The sequence below is a fragment of the Oryctolagus cuniculus genome, chromosome X (assembly GCF_964237555.1).
Source record: "Oryctolagus cuniculus chromosome X, mOryCun1.1, whole genome shotgun sequence".
Lineage (NCBI taxonomy): Eukaryota > Metazoa > Chordata > Mammalia > Lagomorpha > Leporidae > Oryctolagus > Oryctolagus cuniculus.
Window position 1 is genome coordinate 66,748,322 of NC_091453.1, and position 13,606 is coordinate 66,761,927.

Genomic DNA, 13,606 nt, shown 5'->3' on the forward strand with positions numbered 1-13,606 from the left:
ATCACACAGATACACTTTTATATACCAATGCTCCTGTTACCCCTTTGCCATTAGACTGTTTCTTTTTCTAATAAACTTTGAAAAAAAATTTTAAAAAATTTTTATTTTTGAACATTTTTAGATTCATAGGAAAGTTGGGAAGATAGTATGAAAAGTTCCCACATACCTCACACAGTTTCCTCTATTAACATTTTATATGAATATGGCACATTTTTCATCACTGATTTTGATACACACTTACTAGCTAAAAGCTATATACTCTATTCAAATATTTTTTTTTTTGACAGGCAGAGTGGACAGTGAGAGAGAGACAGAGAGAAAGGCCTTCCTTTGCCGTTGGTTCACCCTCCAATGGCCGCCGCGGCCGGCACGCTGCGGCCGGCGCACCGCGCTGATCCGATGGCAGGAGCCAGGAGGCAGGTGCTTTTCTTGGTCTCCCATGGGGTGCAGGGCCCAAGCACCTGGGCCATCCTCCACTGCACTCCCTGGCCACAGCAGAGGGCTGGCCTGGAAGAGGGGCAACCGGGACAGAATCCGGCTCCCCGACCTGGACTAGAACCCGCTGTGCCGGCGCCGCTAGGCGGAGGATTAGCCTAGTGAGCCACGGTGCCGGCCTCAAATATTGGTTTTTATTGACTGTTCTTTTTTGTTGCAATCATGTTTAGGATACCATATTACATTTACCAGATCATTTATTGACATGAGTTCTTATGCCTTGTTCATTTCATTGGAACCATTACTTAGTAGAGTGTCTGTAGATGCTCAGGACATATTTGTTTGGTTGATGGAAAAAACTGGTGAATGATTTGTGAAATATCATCATCTCAATATAGAGTGATTTTCTCCCTATATTTATAGATTTTTACTTTAGAAAAGAGACTCAAGAGATAGTATAGATGGTGGGTGTTGGGCCTAGTGATAAAGTTGCTGTTTTAGAAGCCTGCATCCCATATCTGAGTGCCTGGTTTCAATTTCTAGCTCTGGCTCCTGACTCCAATTGGGAGACAGCAGATGATGATGCAAGTGATTGAGTTCCTGCCACCCATGTGGGTGGATTGAGTTCCTTGCTCCCGGCTTCAGCCCATCCTACCTCTTGTTACTGTGGCTTTTGGGGAATGAACCATGAGTAGCTTGACATATTCTCGCTCTCTCTCAAATAAAAAAATAAAAATGAAAATGAAAACTTGTGGAAAATGCACATTAAAAGAGGTAATAGAGTTTCCATCAAAGACAACTTTTTGTGTATGATGATATTGATGCCATTTTAGAATAGAATTGCAATGTCAATTACACTGACATAAAAAAATTAGATTTCAGAATATACTACCCATGATTAAATCTCCAATTACAAAATCAGATGTTCAAAATGAGTATGAAAGGCAATTGGAAAAATGATCTATTAAATAGAAACTAAATAATTCAATGGCATACCAATTCCTTTTATTATCTGTAATACTTCATTCTTTGAAAAGCTTTGCCACATGTGTTATTTCACATGAGCTTCACAACAACCCTGTGAGATATCAAAATATTCAGCATTTTAAAACAACATCACCAAGAATAGTTCCGTAGTGAGACAGATTTAATAAAATTCACAATTGTTGGACTAACACAGCACCACAGTAGGGGCCAATGAGTAACAAGCAGGCTGGCAAGGCTCAGGTGAATAGAGATGTACTGAAATGAAACTCTTTTTTTAAAAAGATTTTATTTATTTATTTGAGAGGTAGAGTTACAGACAGTGAGAGGGAGAGACAGAAAGAAAGGTCTTCCTTCTTCTGGTTCACTCCCCAAATGGCCGCAACAGCTGGAGCTGGGCCAGTCCGAAGCCAGGAGCCAGGAGCTTCTCCTGGGCCTCCCACATGGGTGCAGGGGCCCAAGGACTTGGGCCATCTTCTACTGCTTTCCCAGGCCACAGCAGAGAGCTTTATCAAAAGTGGAGCAGCCAGGACTAGAAACGGAGCCCATATGGGATGCCAGCGCCACAGCGCCAGCCCCCCAGAATGAAACTCTTGAGGATCCTTGTACTGACACTTACTAAGAACATTATGAAAGAAATATAACATAAACCATGTGGCTCAAACAAAGCTACACTGAATTACTAAGAATGAGACAGGGGGTTTCTCCCAGGATGGATATTTTCTGTAGAGTTGGTTCTAGGCTGAGCCAAGAAAGAGGATAATTTAAATGGGTTATCAATTCATCCAAGATGGATGGTAGGATATTCTCTGTAGAGTTGGTTCTATCCTGGATCAAGAAACAGGATAATGAGTAATCAAAAGCAGTAGATTTGACTAGGTATAGAGGTAACAAATAATTAAGGAACCCCTGTGGCAAAAAGGTTTTAAGTGGGGAATTAGGCAAAATGTGCAAGTTAAAGGGATGCAGGATGAGTTTGACATAGTTGTCTTTGTTTGACTAAGAGTCTAACAAAAAGAGCAGATGATTCTGGTCCAGATTCTGTAATGGAAGTTTCCCAAATAGACTAGCTGTGCTGATGGAAGTTTATGATCAAATACTGCTGGCATCAGGGTGGCTAAGGTCTTCTCTTGACATGCTATATACTGAGTAAGCTTTTCTGGCTTTAAAGAGCCCCAGCCCTTGGGGACAAGAGTATTCATATACTTTATTTAGTCCAGGAGTTCCCATCCTGCTCTTTCCCAAAAATCTGACAGAAAAAAGCATACTGGAGATTCTGACAAGGACTAGATGGAAATTGAATGGTCTGGGCGTTGTTGTGCTCTGAGTTTTCCCATTGGGTCACGCCAGTCTCCTTGCAGAATCACATTTGAATTCAGGCTCAATAGGGAAATGTTACTGGTCATGTAAAGTAAGTTTTATATTACATTTTAATCAAGTTTTTCTTGCTATAAATCATGTTTACTCATTTTATTTTGTTAGTTCCATGGCAAACTAAAGCAGGAAACAATCATAAATATTTTAGCTATAAACAAATTCTTCCCAATGATTGAAAGAAAAAGATCATGCATCAGTGATGATACACAGTTCATGTCTATAACGGTTATATAAAGTCAGGTTGATTAAATATTTTTGTCAGCTTGATTTTTCTCTCTGGAAACAAAATGAGAATATTTATTATGATGAATGAATATTTCTAAATCAGGATTTTTATACAAGTAAATAGGATACAGCATATACAATGGCTCTAATTCTAATTTATCCATTATATATGTAAATCAAAATGCAGATTACTTTTTAAATTACAAGTAGGAAAGAAAATGTAATCTGCTTATAAAATTGCAAGCATATTAGCTCTGTGTTAGATGGAGATCATCTAATCTAAGCAGAGCCCTGTGTTCTGATAAAGGTTTGAGTGTTGGTTATAATCAAGTTGAGATCAATAGTACATTGTTCCCATTCTATAGTGCACTTGAAATAAATGGGTGACAGAAATAACGCCTGAGTAAATAGATAGCCATATCAGAATAAGACAATTAGGAGTGATAAGTGTCATTATTTGAGAAGTTAACATGAATGCAAGACTGAATAGATACATTCTAAAGACTCTACTCACCTATCTGTGCATTTGTGAAGGGTTTACAAAATATCAAGTCCTTAAATCTCTCTGTAATAGGCAGGGAAAAATCCATCAAGCTTGGAGGAAAAGCATAGTATAGGTAGGTGAACAAACTGAGCCTGCTTCATGCCAATAGCAGATGGTAGCCATGGGTGGGCTATTATGTAGGTCTAATACTCTGATGGCCCCTGCATATTTGCTGATAGCAGAATTAAAAATTTTATGCAATATATTGACTCTTTTACCTTACTGGAGTTCAGAATTGCAAAGACAAGCAATTTTTTGATACATTTTATGATAGCCACTACGTTTTTAGGGGTTTGAAGCAAGTGTGGCCTGAAGTTCTGTTTCTATTTATATAAATGAACAATGATCTCCATCCTTTCTGTAGCTTAGCCACCACCAATTCTTCACCCCAATGACTAAAGAAGAAAAGTATTTAGATTTCATAATACTGTCTCACTCAGACAATAAATATCATCATCATTGAACATGCATAGAATGGGAAGATTTCTTTGTGCAACTGGATATTGCAGAAATCATTTATTTATTAGAATTTTGTTAGGAGATGTGCTACATTTTCCTCCTAAATTCTTTGTATTGAAAGTATACTATTGGTCAGCAAAGGAATATTATTTGTACCACTTTCATAAACTTGGAAATTGAATTTTTAACATACAATATGTTCTAAGTAATCTATCCATTTCATTAAACACATTCAGATTTCCAGCAAGTTTACACAATGTTTTATTGTGAGAATAGCAATCAGAAAATATGAATAGCATTGTTTATGCCAGAATGGAGACTCAATCAAAGCATAAAGGTCCATAATACCATGTGAGGTGAGTAGCTGGAGTTTAACATACCCAGTAAAGTAAGATGGTCACTTTGTAACAAGCTTCACTGAAGATAATAGAAAGATGCACTAGAAGACTGGAGAATGTCCAGAATCAGAACTACAGTTGGTAAGTTACAGTCAAGGTAGCATTAGGGAGGTAGTATGTTAGTATGTTTCACAAATCTGGGGAGGGAGTAAGAGGGGAATGAATGTGGCTTAAGAGAATGGGGAAAGACTAACAGTGAATGAGAAAAGGGCAAAGGCATGTGGGCTGGGCCCTGTGAGAGGGGTATAAGGCAGGAATGCAAAGGAGGGAGAAGGGATGGGTTCTTGAAGGAGCAGAAATGGGATAAATGAAAAAAGAGGAAATGCAAGGGGGCTAAGGGAGCTTGAATTCAGAGTGGGGGTGGGAAAGAAGAAGTGGGACAGGTTTGGGACAAGAAGGAAAGGAGACTGAGGGAGTTTGGGAATTGTGGAGGAAACCAGCTGGTTATTACAATTTGATATATTCCAAGTAAAGAGGATGGATGGCATCTGTGGATAATTTAACTTCTATTAATTTGAGTCATTTGTTTAATTCCCATTTCTTTGCTCCAGTGAATATAAACAATGTGGCTCTTCAAATTGTTTTTGGGCATACACAGGGTATATAAATTATATACATGAAATATATTAATAAACAATTCTAACTCTTCCACTACTAATTTACTTCCCAAAAAAGTATAATTGAGATTAAGCAATAAGATAATTAGCAATGGCATGTAGCCACCTGGTTGGGAGGGGTTTTAGTTACTGAACAGACTGGTATTATGGCTATCTTTTCTTTTTGAAGAAGTTTAAAATGGTGTTCCTGAGCCGGCGCCGTGGCTCAATAGGCTAATCCTCCACCTTGCGGCGCCGGCACACCGGGTTCTAGTCCCGGTTGGGGCGCCGGATTCTGTCCCGGTTGCCCCTCTTCCAGGCCAGCTCTCTGCTATGGCCAGGGAGTGCAGTGGAGGATGGCCCAGGTGCTTGGGCCCTGCACCCCATGGGAGACCAGGAAAAGCACCTGGCTCCTGGCTCCTGCCAGGATCAGCGCGGTGCGCCGGCTGCAGCGGCGGCCATTGGAGGGTGAACCAGCGGCAAAGGAAGACCTTTCTCTCTCTGTCTCTCTCTCTCACTGTCCACTCTGCCTGTCAAAAAAAAAAAAAAAAAAAAAAAAAAAAAAAAAAAAATAAAATGGTGTTCCTTTTTCTGATTTACTTCCATTTTGAATTTGTCATCATCTCAAAGTGGAAGAATCCGATAATTAGAAATTCAGTAAAATAGACCTAAGTGGTCATAAGAAAAGAAAAAGCAATGTGTGAGAAGCAGCAGGAACTTTTATTTTAGGAAAATATTGCCCTCATCAATAGTTGTTGAAGCTACATATAAGCATGTTTATTTTTGTGATATTGAATATGAATATTTCATTTAAGAATATGGTTTTTGTAAAACACAATTTTAACCACTTACAGTTCAAACACATTCCAACAAAAACGAATCTAAGAACACACAAATAATAATTTCCATTTCTCTTGTATAATGTGTTGACAATATGAGTGAAGTGTATTTAAGAAAAGGAAATTATTTTTCTGCCTTTTTTAAAAAAAGATTTATTTATTTGTTTGAATGACAGAACTACACAGAGAGAAGGAGACATGCAGAGAAAGAAAGAGATATCTTCCATCTGCTGGCTCACTTCCCAAATGGCCACAATTGCTAGACTGTGCTGTGCAGAAGCCAGGAGTCAAGAACTCCATTGGGTTTTCCACATGGATGGCAGGGGCCCAAGAAAGTGGGCCATCTTCTGCTGCTTTCCCAGGTGTATTAATAGGGAGCTAAGTCGGAAGTGGAGCAGCCAGGAGTTGAGCCAGCATTCACATGGGATGCTGGTGTTGCAGCACACAATGCCACAACACTGGCCACATTTTTCTGTCATTCAATAAAGCAATCTAAGGTATAACCTGACCACAACTAAATAATATATATATAAAGTTAAAAATATCTAAATTTGGATGTGCTTCTTTTATCCATCAAAATCTATTTGGGTAAAGTGGTGGATTTTAGGATACAATGTATCAAGGCAATAACTCTGGGCATCCCATCTTCAGATGCTTTGCACTATTGTAGATTATATGTTGCTTCTGCTACACCGATACTCTGTAAGGACAGTGACTCAGTGTGTTATTGGGAGGGGAAAATCAGGTGACATAACAAGCTATTGCCTAAAAGGATTTGAGGTGCTATTGTATAATGAACACATAAACACCTCCACCCATAACCAATGTAACAAAGGCTTGGTTGGTCACAAAGGTATCCTCCCCTTTAAATACTTTTTCGGGGGGCTCAAAAGGCCCCTTTGCAAAATCTACTCTTTGTACCATCTCAGTCTATACTACAGTTTACTTTTTCTGAGATATCATACAAATGGAATCATAGAGTATGACACTTTCCAAGGTTTTTTTTACTTAGAAATTTTTACCAGAAAAAATGTATTTGCAATCCATATATGTTGTTATAGGCTCCAGTAGTTTCTTTCTTTTCATTATTGAGAAATATTCCTTTGAATGGTTATACTGAATTTTATCTAGTCTCTACTTAAATGGCATTTTGATGGTTTCCAGTTTTTAAAAATCATTGTTTAAAAATTATAATAGTGCTGTAACATTATCCTAATAGGTTACTGTGTAAGTATGTATTTTCATTTCCTTTGATAAATATTGAGTGAGATGCTAGGCTAAATAAGTGTATGTTTAACTTAGTAGGAAACAGCTTAACTGTTCAAAGTGGCTGCATCATTTTGCACCCTCACCAGTACTGTAAGTTTTAGCTGGTGCTCATTCTCTTCAACACTTGTTATTATGAAGTTTGTCTTGGTGTTTGATTTAGTCATTCTAATAGTTGTATAATGGAATCTTATGTGGTTTTAATGTAGATTTCCCTAACAGCTAGAATTGTTTAACATTTTCTCATGTGATTTTTTTCTCATTGGTATATCTTCTTTGGTGGAGTGTCTTTCAAATAATTTGTGCATTTAAACAACTGTTCTATTGTTATACTACTATAATGATCTATGATTACTTTAAAATTCACTGTATATGGGTGAAAAGGTCATTTTTCCATGCATTTATTGTTTATAGCTCTTGCCTATTTTCCCCATTAACTAGGGTCTTTTTGCTTTTTTACTTGTTAAATTTCTTATTTGAATGATTAAGCCTTTTTACTGTAATGAAAATTTTATTTATTTATTTATTTGACAGATAGACAGTGAGAGAGAAAGACAGAGGGAAAGGTCTTCCTTCCATTGGTTCACTCCCCAAATGGCCCCTATGGCCAGAACTATGCTGATCCGAAGCCAGGAGCCAGGTGCTTCCTTCTGTTCTCCCATGCGGGTGCAGGAGCCCAAGCATTTGAGCCATCCTCCACTGCCTTCCCAGGCCACAGCAGAGAGCTGGACTGGAAGAAGAGCAACTGGGACGAGAACCTGGTGCCCATATGGGATGCCGGCGCTGCAGGCAGAGGATTAACCAAGTGAGCCACGGCGCCGGGCCCCCCTCCTGTAATGAAAATTTAAAATACATTATCTCAAAAACTAAAATAAAAGAAAGAAGGAAGGAAGGAAGGAAGGAAGGAAGGAAGGAAGGAAGAAGGAAGGAGGGAGGGAGGGAGGGAGGGAAGGAAGGAAGGAAAGAAGGAAGGAAGGAAAGAAGAAAAAAGAAGGGAGGTAGAGAGAGAGGATGGGAGGAAGAGAGGAGGAGAGGGGAAAGGAATATTATATTCTTAGAACTGTATCTGAATTATATTGAATCTGTTAAAAACTAACTAAAAATTAAAAAGTTCTAAAAATTATTTTTCTTCTTATTATTGGGATTTAAAGCTCTTTATGTTATGTATTCTACATACATCTTCTTTTTCAGATTTATGATTTGAAAATATTTTCTCATACCCTGTGGCCTGCCTTTTCATTCTGTTAATGGTGTCTTTTTTTTAAGATTTATTTTTTATTTACTTGAAAGGTGGAGTTACAGAGAGAGGAGGAGAGACAGAGAAAGAACAAGAGATTTCCCATCCACTGGCTTACTCCCCAAATGGCCACAATGGCTTTGTCTGGGCCAGACCGAAGGCAGGAGACCAGAGCTTCTTTTACGTCTCCCTCATGGTTTCAGGTACCCAAGCAGTTGGGTCCTCTTCTGTTGCTTTCCCAGGTGCATTAGCAGGGAACTGGATGGGATTTGGAGCAGCTGAGTCTCAAACCAGCACCCATATGGGATGCCAGTTTTGCAGGTGGAAGCTTAACCTACTATGCCACAGCGCCGGCCCCTTCAAGGTGTTTTACAAAAAGCAGATATTTTCAGGGCCGGCGCTGTAGCACAGTAGATTTATCCTCTGCCTGCAGCTCTGGCACCCCATATGGGTGCCGGTTCGAGTCCCGGCTGCTCCTCTTCCTGCCCGGCTGCTCCTCTTCCTATCCAGCTCTCTGCTCTGGCCTGGGAAAGCAACAGAAGAGGATCCAACTGCTTGGGCCCCTGCACCCACATGGGAGACCGGGAAGAAGTATCTGGCCCCTGGCTTCGGATCCAGCATTGCAATCACTTGGGGAGTGAACCAACGGATGCAAGACCTTTCTCTCTGTCTCTCCCTCTCACTGTAACTCTACCTCTCAAGTAAATAAATAAAATCTTAAAAAAAAAAAACCAAAAGCAGATATTTTCAATTTTGATCAAGTATAAATTTTCTCTTGTGGAGCATGATTTTAGTTCCAAATCTAAGAAACCTTTGCCTAACCAAGGTTCAAACATTTTTTCTTAATTTTTATGTTCTTTCTTCTAGAAACTTTATAGTTTTTAGGGTATACATTTTGACTTCCCTTTGTATATATTTCAAAGAATGGATCAAAGTTAATTTTCTTCTGCATGTATATCCAGTTTTTCCAGTAACCTAGTTGAAAAGTCTATTCTTTTTCCACTGAATTGATTTTTCAACTTTATTAAAAATCAGTTGACCATTTATATATGGGCTTATTTCTGAAGTCTGTATTCTTTTTTTTTTTTTTTTTTGACAGGCAGAGTTAGACAGTGAGAGAGAGAGACAGAGAGACAGATAGAAAGGTCTTCCTTTCGTTGGTTCACCCCCCAAGTGGCTGCTACGGCCGGTGTGCTGCGCCCATCCAAAGCCAGGAGCCAGGTGCTTCCTCCTGGTCTCCCTTGTGGGTGCAGGGCCCAAGGACCTGGGCCATCCTCCACTGCACTCCTGGGCCACAGCAGAGAGCTGGATTGGAAGAGGAGCAACTGGGACAGAATCCGGGACCCCGACTGGGACTAGAACCCAGGGTGCCGGCGCCGCAGTCAGAGGATTAGCCTAGTGAGCTGCGGCGGTGGCCCTGAACTCTGTATTCTAATCCATTGACCTATTTGTCTTTTCCCTAATAACACACTTCCTCGATTACTGTATCTTTAATGCCTTGAAGGTTGATAGTGCACTTTGTTGTTTTTAAAAGTTGTTTTAGCTATTCAAGACCTTTGTCTTTCCATATGAATTACAGAATCAGCTTATGAGTTTTTACAAAAATCTTGCTGGAATGCTCATTGGAATTGAATATATAGATCAAATTGGACAGAATTTGCATTTTCTTTTGTTCATTTATTTATATAAAGAGAACAGATTCAAAGTACTTCTATCTTTTAGGATTTATTTATTTGAAAGAGTTACACAGAGAGAAGGAGAAGCAGAGAGAGAGAGAGAGAGAGAGAATCTTCATCTGCTGGTTCACTCTTCAATTGGCCGCAATGGTCAGAGCTGGGACAATCCAAAACCAGGAGCCAGGAGCTTCTTCTAGGTCTCCCTTATGGGTACAGGGGCCCAAGGATTTGGTCCATCTTCTACTGCTTTCCCAGGCCATAGCAGAGAGCTGGATGGGAAGTGGAGCAGCCAGGACTCGAACTGGCACCCATATGGGATGCTGTTACTGCAGGCAGTGGCTTTACCTGCTACGCTGCAGCGCTGGCACCTCATGTATTTCATATATACAGTTTTAAGAGCATAATTATACTTCCCACTTTTCCTCTCACCCTCTCATGCACCCACCCTCTCTCCTCCCTCCTTTCTTATTTTTTAGTTTTTACAATGACACTTTCAATTTACATTATAGTCACAAGTTTAAGCCTCCACTAAATAAAGAATTCAACAAGTAGTAAGTAGAAAGACCACTGTTTCTCAGACAAGGACTATAAACAATGATCAGATCTCAAGATGTCAATTTCACTCACATAAATTACTTTTTTGTACTCTATATATTAATTACCATGAATCAGAGAAAACATTTTTATTGGTCTTTTGGGGACTGGCTTATTTCATTAAACATAATGGTCGCCAATTGCATATATTTTGTTGCGAAAGACAGGGTTTCATTCTGTTTTTATGGCTGAGTAGTATTCCATTTTGTATATACCACATTTTCTTTATCCAGTCATCAGTTGATGGAAATCTGGGTTGATTCCATGCCTTAACTATTGTGGGTTGAGCTGCCATAAATATGGGGATACAGATAATTCTTTCATATGCTGGTTTCATTTTGTTTGGGTAAATTCCCAGGACATGTGGTAGATCTATTTTCAGATATCTAAGGAATCTCCATACTGTCTTCCATAATGGTTGTATTAGTTTACATTGCCTCCAACAGTGTATTATGGTACCTTTTTTCTACATCCTTGTTATTTTTTGATTTTTGGTTATAGCCATTCTAACTGGGGTGAGGTAAAACTTCACTGTGGTTAATATTTGCATTTCCCTGATGGCTAGTGATCCTGAACATCTTTCCATGTGTCCATTGGCCATTTGTATTTCATCCTTTTTAAAATGCCTGATCATATCCTTAGCCCATTTCTTTCTTTAAAGAAGATTTATTTGTTTATATATTTTATTTATTTGAAAGACAGAGTTACAGAGAAAGAAGGAGAGGTGGGGAGAGAGGAAGAGGGAGAAGGAGAGGGAGAGGGAGGGGAAGGGGAAAGGGGGAAAGGGAGAGGAGGAGAGAGTGAGGGAGAGGGGGAAAGAGAGAGGGAGAGAGAGAGAGAGAGAGAGAGAGAGAGAGAGAGAGAGAATATGAATCTTCCATCCCCTGGTTCACTCCCCAGACAGCCACAACAGTCAGGGCTGGGCAAGGCCAAAGCCAGGAGCCAGGAGCTTCTTCCTGGATCTTCCACATGGTTGGCAGGGGCCCAAGTACTTGGATAATCTTTCTCTGCTTTTCCCAGGCCATTAGCAGGGAGCTGGATTGGAAATAGAGCATTGGAACATGAACTGGCACCCATATGGGATGCTGGCATTGCAGGCAGCAGCTTTACCTGCGAATCCACAATGCCAGTCCCAGCCCATTTCTTAAGTGGATCGTTTGCTCTATTTTTTTTTTTTTAGAGATTTATTTTATTTGAAAGACAGAATTACAGAGAGAGAGGTAGAGACAGAGAGAGAGAAGTCTTCCATCCGCTGGTTCACTCCCCAGATGGCCACAACGGCCAGAGCTGCGCTGATCCGAAGCTAGGATCTTCTTCTGGGTCTCCCACGTGGGTGCAGGGGCCCAAGGACTTGGCCCATCTTCCACTGCCTTCCCAAGCCATAGCAGAGAGCTGGATCAGAAGAGGAGCAGCCGGGACTAGAACCAGCTCCCATATGAGATGCCGGTGCCTCAGGCCAGGGTGTTAACCAGCTTCGCCACAGCATTGGCCCCATTTGCTCTATTGCTTAGTTCCTTGAGCTACTTATACATTCTGGGAGAATTAACATTTTTAACAATATTGAGTCCTCAAATCTAAATTTATGAAGGTTTTTTTAATTGCTATTTCATTATTTGTATTTGCCATAAGAGACTGTTTATATTTTTGTACATTTATGTCTAAACAGTTCATGTTTTTTATGCTATTATAAATTCATCCTTTTAAAGTGGACAATTCAGGTGGTTTTAGAATATTTATGAGATTTATAATTATTACCATTATATCATTTCAGAACATTTTCATCAACCCCCCTCCCCCGCCAAAAAAAAAAAAAATCCAGTACCCATTAGTAGTCACTTCTTGAATTCCTTCTCCCTCCAACATCTGGAAACTGTCCACCTACTTTCCATTATGGACTTGTCTATTCTGGACATTTCATGCAAATAGTCATATAATACCTAATCTTTTGTGTTTGGCGTCCTTCATTTAGCATAATGTTTACAAGGTTTATTCATGTTACGACATGAATCAGTACTTCATTCCTCTTATGACTGAATAATATTCCATTGAATATCTGTTTAGTTTGAGTGAGCTATTGTTTCACTCAAGAGATTAGTCTATTGATAAAAGTTGTTGGGTTTCTGGGCATAATATTGTAATATTCTCTTATACTTCTCTTACATGGAGGCTTTGTAGTGAAATCTGTTTCATTTTTGATAGTAGTAATTTTGTATCTTCTTTTTTTCTTTATTGGTATAGATTTGAATTTACCAATTTTATTCATTTCTTCAAGCAAGTATCAGATTTGGTTTCATTGATTTTTTTCTGTCTTCAATATCATTGATTTCCTGTTATATCTTTATTATTTTCTGCCTTGTGCTGCTTGCATATAGTTTACCTCTTTTTAAATTTTTTTATTTATTTGTTTTTTAATTAATTTATTTATTTATATTTTTTGACAGGCAGATTTAGAAAGTGAGAGAGAGACAGAGAGAGAGGTCTTCCTTTCCGTTGGTTCACCCCCCAAATGGCCGCTACTGCTGGCGCACTGCGCTGATCCGAAGCCAGGAGCCAGGTGCTTCCTCCTGGTCTCCCTTGCGGGTGCAGGGCCCAAGGACCTGGGCCATCCTCCACTGCCTTCCCGAGTCACAGCAGAGAGCTGGACTGGAAGAGGAGCAACCGGGACTAGAACCTGGTGCCCTGACTGGGACTAGAACCCAGGGTGCCGGCGTTGCAGGCAGAGGATTTAGCCAAGTGAGCCGTGGCACCGGCCTATTTATTTATTTGAAAGTAGAGCTACACAGAGAGAGGAGAGGCAGAGAGAGAGAAGTCTTCCATCCACTGGTTCACTCTCCAATTGGTTGCAATGGTCGGAGCTGGGCCAATCCAAAGCCAGGAGCCAGGAGCTTCTTCCAGGTCTCCCATGTGGGTACAGGGGTTGGAGGACTTGGGCCATCTTCTGCTTTCCCATGCCACAGCAGAGAGCTGGATCGAAAG